Raw genomic sequence first — 7,174 nt, 5'->3', positions numbered from 1 at the left:
TAAATAACAACTCCTCTCTAGTAAAAGCAGGAAATGGGAGGAAGGAAACCTTGCATTAGAGGGCTAGCTACTGAGGAAAAAATAAATCACAGCACAACTTCACCCACTATTATTTAGTTTTAAATAAAACTAAAATCCTTTACCATTTTTGGACTTCAGTAATGCATACACTTAGGTATGCACATAACTAAAGAATGTGTTACGTGCCACTGCATGAGAATAGGACCTATAAAAATCAATGCATTTTGACAGTGACTTGGAAGAAGGTAAAAATGTGAAGGTAAAAATTTCACCCACTGATATGCTTAACTCTGAGTTTTCCAGTTCAGTAATGTGTAAAGTTTTAGAATGCAAACATGCTAAATGCTTGTTAACCATTTATACAATTCCAACCAATTCATTTTTTCCCAAGTATTACAGGTCTCTCTCTCTCTCATTCTCTCTTTTTTTTTTTTTAAGTGTTTTAGCCATAATTATCATTGATTCCCATCCATCCATCCTTTTATAAGTCATGCTTACAAAAATATGGAACTGACTATTAGACTATTATCCTCATGTTGAAATTATGTGATTTAGAGAGTGGAAATTGCTTAGAAGAGGGGTGCTAAGAGTTCATAAGAATGGTGACTGAGTGACAGAATAAAATCAGTACATTTGGCAATGCAGTTTTTGTTTCCATCAGTACTAGTAATATTAAATATTTATAAAATACTACATCAATATTGTAAAGAGAAGACATTGTGCAGCTCAAGGCAAAATGAGACCATTTTTTTTCTATTGCAGCTGGTCTACTGCAGCTCTCCCCCGGAAAAGGACTGAGCATAATTTTGTAAGTATGTAAGTATTGTATGTACGGCTGAGAGAGCTGGGATTGTTCAGTCTGGAGAAGAGGAGGCTCAGGGGCAACCTTATCGCTCTCTACAGTTACCTTAAAGGAGGCTGTAAAGAGGTGGGGGTTGGTCTATTCTCCCACGTGCCTGGTGACATGACGAGGGGGAATGGGCTAAAGTTGCGCCAGGGGAGGTTTAGGTTGGATGTTAGGAAGAACTTCTTTACCGAAAGGGTTGTTAGGCATTGGAATGGGCTGCCCAGGGAAGTGGTTGAGTCACCATCCCTGGAGGTCTTTAAGAGATGTTTAGATGTTGAATTTAGTGATATGGTTTAGTGGAGGACTTGTTAGTGTTAGGTCAGAGGTTGGACTAGGTGATCTTGGAGGTCTCTTCCAACCTAGACGATTCTGTGATTCTGTATCACAGATGCTAGCAGAACAGAGTTATCTCGATATATACCTGTAACAACACCTAGGAGACCAAGCCACAGACCAAACTGTGACTAGATTAGGAACTGTGTGGAGATGTAAAACTGTTGCTAATCCAAAGAAATTACGAAATGTGTATTCTAGAGAAGATACAGCAGTGCTATTAGACTTGAATAGGCCTTACTATGGAAAACCTTGTAAAAAAAATAGCATTTGTGAGATGCAGTTTTTAGACCATGTTAGGCTAAAAAGAGATGACAAAGGAAAAGGCAAGACAGGGATAGTGGAAGGAATAAACCAGCTTTAGATGCATTGTTGTACCATTTCGCAGACCAGGTCAAGCTGGTTGAGGTAATCACCTAACCGAAATAATTAGGTGAAGGTCAGATATATGCCATTTATGAAGCAGGGTGATAAATTACAGATGTCCATTCATATTTGGTGTAGTGCAGACTCATGTTACTGATTAAACACAAAGAGAAGACATCTATCCATAAGCCTAAGAAAAAGACTCAGGGGACACCTTCCAGTACGTAAAGGAAAGCTGGGGAGGGACTCTTTGAATGAAAATAAAGGGTTGGTGATTTTTTTTTCTCTTTTTCCTTTAGCAAGTTTCTTTTAGGAAATGGAATAATGGTGGAAATTCAAATGTCATCAGAGTATCTCAGCAAAATTAAATGCCTCAAGACTCTCTGAAGCAATTTGGTTGCCTATTATCATTTTCAAAATGATAGGGAAAAAAATCACACTTCTTTAACCAACTCAAGTGATGCTAAGAAAAGAAGAAGTTAGGCATGTGTATGCTTGTGTATATAATCATATTATTTTAAAATTCTTTCATCAGAAATATGTAAAGTTGGAACAGGGGATCAAAATAAGCCAACAAAACAAAAATATAGGTGAATATGTTTGCTAATATACTCATGTTTGTAAGATTAATAGATTTCCTTTTTGTTCTTTAAGAGAATCAAAGAAAACTAATTTACTCAATTAATTTAATTATCACATTTATGAGTCAGTATTTTGAAAGCTCATAGTTTTTCTCATGCTTGTTCAAAAGCCAAGATATGAAAGGAACACTAGTTGGACATTAAGCGGAATTAATGAATTCCAGTCACTCTGATGGCACGGGAGGATTTGGCTGTAAATATCAGGTAGTTTGCTGGACTGAAGGAATGATAATTTTCAGACCTAATTCCTAAAACCTAATTCCTTTGCATGCTGTAGTAATCTCTTGCCAGTCGCTTTTAATATAGTTTTAATGCCACCCTATATACTCCAAAAATATGCTCAATTTCTCTAACAAGATCATGGAATGTACTGGTGAGGTATTTTCCATTTTGATTTTTAACATGACGAAGCCTTCAACCTTTAATGAGGTTTTACTGAGTTACCCCTAGATGGCAGTCTACAAGGATGGAACTAAAACTAAATTCACCATGAGTAAAATCTTCCTGCAACTTGGCTTTTTTTTTTTTTTTTTCCTTTTGCGTTTTGCTTATCAATTAATCCAAAATGTTGCAAAATGAGGATGAACTTACAATTTCCTTGTTTGGCAGCGACAACAGGTAAAACAGGGAGAAACAGTATTCCCAGTGCTTTGCATACCAGATTGGCTTGGAAAGTCCTGTTTCCAATGTCATGAATAATCTTTGCTCATCATCACATGATGGCTGATCACTCCTGTTCTTTTTCCTTTCTTTATTTTTATTTTTACAGATGATCCCTTCTGAATATCTTGCTGCTGGCATAACTGCAACATGTACTGCTGAGCTGTGTTTTTGCTGTTGCGGTCCAACAAGCTGGAGGGAAAGCAACTCACTTGCAAAAGTTTCCTGTCACTATCTAAAGTGTTCTTTCCTTTGGAAAGATAGTATTAATGTAAAACGATGCCTGATTTCTTGTTTCTGACACTTGATCAGCCCCAGAAGATTTCTCTCCCCAGTGGCCAAGCTGTTACGTTTCTCTGAAACCCCACTCCTTCATTTTTGTTGTACTCCACATGCCTAGATCTCAAGCCACGTGCCAGATCCAATATACTTCCAGCCTAGAAGATTACAAGAAGATGTGTATTTTTTATATTGTATGGTTGCTCGAGGACTATGTATAGGACTGCAAGTGCACCCACAGGCATGCTTGGCTGGACCTCTTGTCATCCAGGCACATACCCCAGGCACGATGCCTGCTGCCTGGGGTCAGGTAGGCTGCAGGGGTGAGGTGCAGACACAGTGCTCTCACTGCTGCTCCCCAGACCCTTACTCAGAAAAGCACAGTCTGGAAGATCCCTTCATAGCTCATAAAGTGCACTTCCTTCATGATTACAGGTATGTATCCAGACATGGTGTGTAAACAGCAAGATTACCCAAAAACTAGACTTTCTAGGCTTATTTTCATTAGCTGGCTCTGTAAACATAAAGCTAAACAGTTATCTCCAACACCTGCTCCATCTTTTATGCAATATAGGACATAGCAATTGAGGAGAAAAAGAAGGGGACAAAGCCCACCATTTCTAAAAGAAAATGCAAAGGGCTCAAGGGTTGAGGGAAGGACAGGGAGATCACTCAACAATTAATGTGATGGGTGAAACAGAGTAGGGAGACAGTAAAATTTATTGCCTATTAATAACAAGCTAGAGAAGTGAGAAGCAAAGGAAAGAAACCAAAAACACCTTCTCCCCATCCACCCTCCTCCCCTAGAGCAACACAAGGGAATGGGGAATGGGGTCTGGGGTCAGTCCCTAACACTGCCTCCGTCGCTCCCTCACGGTCCCTCCCTGCCCCTGCTCCCCGTGGGGTCCCTCCCACGGGATGCCGTCCTGCCCGAACTGAGCCTGCGGGGGCTGCCCACAGGCAGCAGCTCTTCAAGAACTGCTCCCACACGGCTCCGTACCACGGGGTCCATCCCCCAGGAGCAAACTGCTCCAGCACGGGTCCCCCACGGGCGGCAGCTCCCCCCAGACCCCCTGCTCCTGCATGGGCTCCTCTCCACGGGCTGCAGCTCCGGCCCGGGGCCTGCTCCTGCGGGGGCTCTCCATGGGCCGCAGCCTCCTCCAGGCCACATCCACCTGCTCCACCGGGGGCTCCTCCACGGGCTGCAGCGTGGAGATCTGCTCCGTGTGGGACCCGTGGGCTGCAGGGGGACAGCCTGCTGCACCAGGGGCCTCTGCACAGGCCGCAGGGGAGCTGCTGCTGCGTGCCTGGAGCACCTCCTGCCCTCCTGCTGCACTCACCTTGGGGACTGCAGGGCTGCTTCTCACTCCTCTTTCCCAGCTGCTGTTGAGGCACCTTTTTTTTTTTTTTTTTCTTTCCTAAATCTGCTCTACCAGGGACCCACCCATCATCGCTCCCTGGCTCAGCTCTGGCCAGCAGCGGGTCCCTTTTGGAGCTGGCTGGAGCTGGCTCTGATCTGACATGGGGCAGCTGCTGGGCTCTGCTCACAGCAGCCACCCTGGCCCCTCCCCTCCCCCCCCTTTTTACAAAAACCTTGCCATGTAAACCCAATACAGGCAGGTGCTGATCTCTTCTCTCTGGTGACCAGCAACAGGACCCAAGGGAATAGCATGGAGCTGCCACGGGGGAGGTTCAGGCTGGGTATCAGGAAAAGGTTCTTCACCGAGAGGGTGGTTAGGCACTGGAACAGGCCCCCCAGGGAAGTGGTCACGTCACCAAGCCTGCTGAAGTTCAAGAAGCATTTGGACAACGCTCTCAAATATAAAGATTTTTGGATAGTCCTTTTTGGAGCCAGGAGTTGGACTCAATGATCCTTGTTGGTCTTTTCCAACTCTGGATGCTCTATGATTATATGTTTAAAAGTTGAAATATGCTTAAATACTTCAGGAGGAATTGCAAAGGGGAAGTTCAAAGTCCTGCATCGGGGGAGAAACAGCCCCAGCCACCAGAACATGCTTGGGGCCACCTAGCATGAAAGCAGCTTCACATAAATAAATAAATAAATAAATAAATAAATAGGCATCCTGGTACACACAAAGTTGAAAATGAGCAAGCAATGTGCCCTTGTGTTCTGCTTTAACTCAGCAGGCAGCTCAGCACCACACAGCTGCTCACTCACTCTCCCTTGCTGGGAAGGGGGAGAGAATCTGAAAGGTAAAAGTGCAAGAACTCATGGGTTTACGACAGTTTACTAGGTAAAGCAAAAACTGTGCACACAAGCAAAGCAAAACAAGGAATTCATTCGCTATTTCCCATTGGCAGCCAGATGAGCACAAACTGGAACACAGGAGGTTCCCTCTGAACACCAGGCAGCACTTCTGTGCTGTGCAGGTGACCAAACACTGGCACAGGCTGCCCAGAGAGGCCGTGGGGTCTCCCTGCTTTTGGAGATCTCCATAAGCCGCCTGGAGATGGTCATGAGCAGCCTGCTGTGGGTGGCCCTGCTGGAGCAGGGGGTTGGAGCAGGTGGGCTCCAGAGGGCCCTGACAGCCTCAGCCATTCAGTGATTCTGTAAATAGTCAGTGTTCTTGCTTGGCTATTCACTTGATCAGCATATTTTCCCTCTTCATAACTCACAGAAAACCTGACTGCTGTCTTAAGAGACAAATAATTTTGACTGTGTCTAGATCTGAGATCTAAGATAAATAGCTATAAAATACGTGATAAAGCCCAAGAAAGCATGGCACATCAGAGTCATGGAGCTTCATGATCTCCATCTAATTGTTAGCTTGGAGACTTGTTCTATCTATAATAGCATAAAAACAAATGTCTGTAAATATGTATTAAAAAGGGTGCATTGTTTTCCTTCATATAATACCCATTTTATGCTCCACTGGAGCCAGGTGAGTTCAGTGATCTATCAGTGCACTGTTTTTAAAAAGTATTTCCACAGAATCTGGCATTGTGTATACCTGTAATTACACTATCATCAACATTTGTAATTGTACATTAATACCCTGCTTCTTGCAAATCGTAGTGGAGAAGCAAGGGCTACTCTTTGAATTGCTAATATACGGTGCTCTCAAAAAATCAGGTTACAGAGGTTTGGACATTACAAAAGAGTGGAAATATTTTCCCTTAGTTCCCCTGTATCTCAGTGGATTCTTGCTAAAACAGGAATGACACCATCCCCCTCTCCCACAGGAACGATGTGACGGTACATTCATTCAGTCATCTGAAGCACCTATAGCAAGGAGAACAGGAAGAGTCACAGGAACATGTACATCATCCAAGCTGAGCTGGGATAAGGACCAGCAAACAAGGGAAGAGGTGTCCCACAGAACAGCACAATGACGAAGGGAATAGGTGCTCAGGAAGTGACTTCATCTGTCCTAGTCACACAAGGACCAGTGAGGAAAAAAAGAATATATTTTTAAGACTTATATCACACTGTTGATTCACAAAAGGTGCAAGCTAATGTGTAACCCATGCATAGATGTTCATACCTAACATGTCTTTACTTTTGAGACAGTTACTTTATAACCTTACCAATGTACCATTAACAATTTTAACATTACTGAAAGCCTTTGCTTTATTCCCACAGACAAAACAAAAATTGGCATCGTTTTAAACTAAAAAAAAAAATAAAAAAATTAGCCTGACTAAAACAATCTTTAACTCTTCAGCTGTGTTTATCCTACAAGGCCAAAAGTGAGCATTTCCTGTCAGAGAGATGCTCACAGCTTTGCAGGGTCTTTCAAAAAGCTGTGCAGTCTTCTACTGCTCTCTCAGCATTAATAAGTATATGAAGACTTCGGGTACTTCAAAAAGAATTAAATAGATAAAGCACATCACTGAAAATTGATTTAGCCAGTTTCCAGCCCTTATCTTTCCCATGGGCAAGTAACTAAGGGTACCGTTTCCATCTTGCATCAAGGACTGATGGAAACCAAATGCATTTTACAAAGAAGAGTGGGAGAATAGCAATTGTGAGTGGAGCTACAAAAGAAGACATTTAGTATGTATA

Source organism: Anser anser (assembly GCF_964211835.1).
Source record: "Anser anser genome assembly, chromosome: 1".
NCBI lineage: Eukaryota > Metazoa > Chordata > Aves > Anseriformes > Anatidae > Anser > Anser anser.
Note: the sequence above shows the minus strand (reverse complement) of the source record.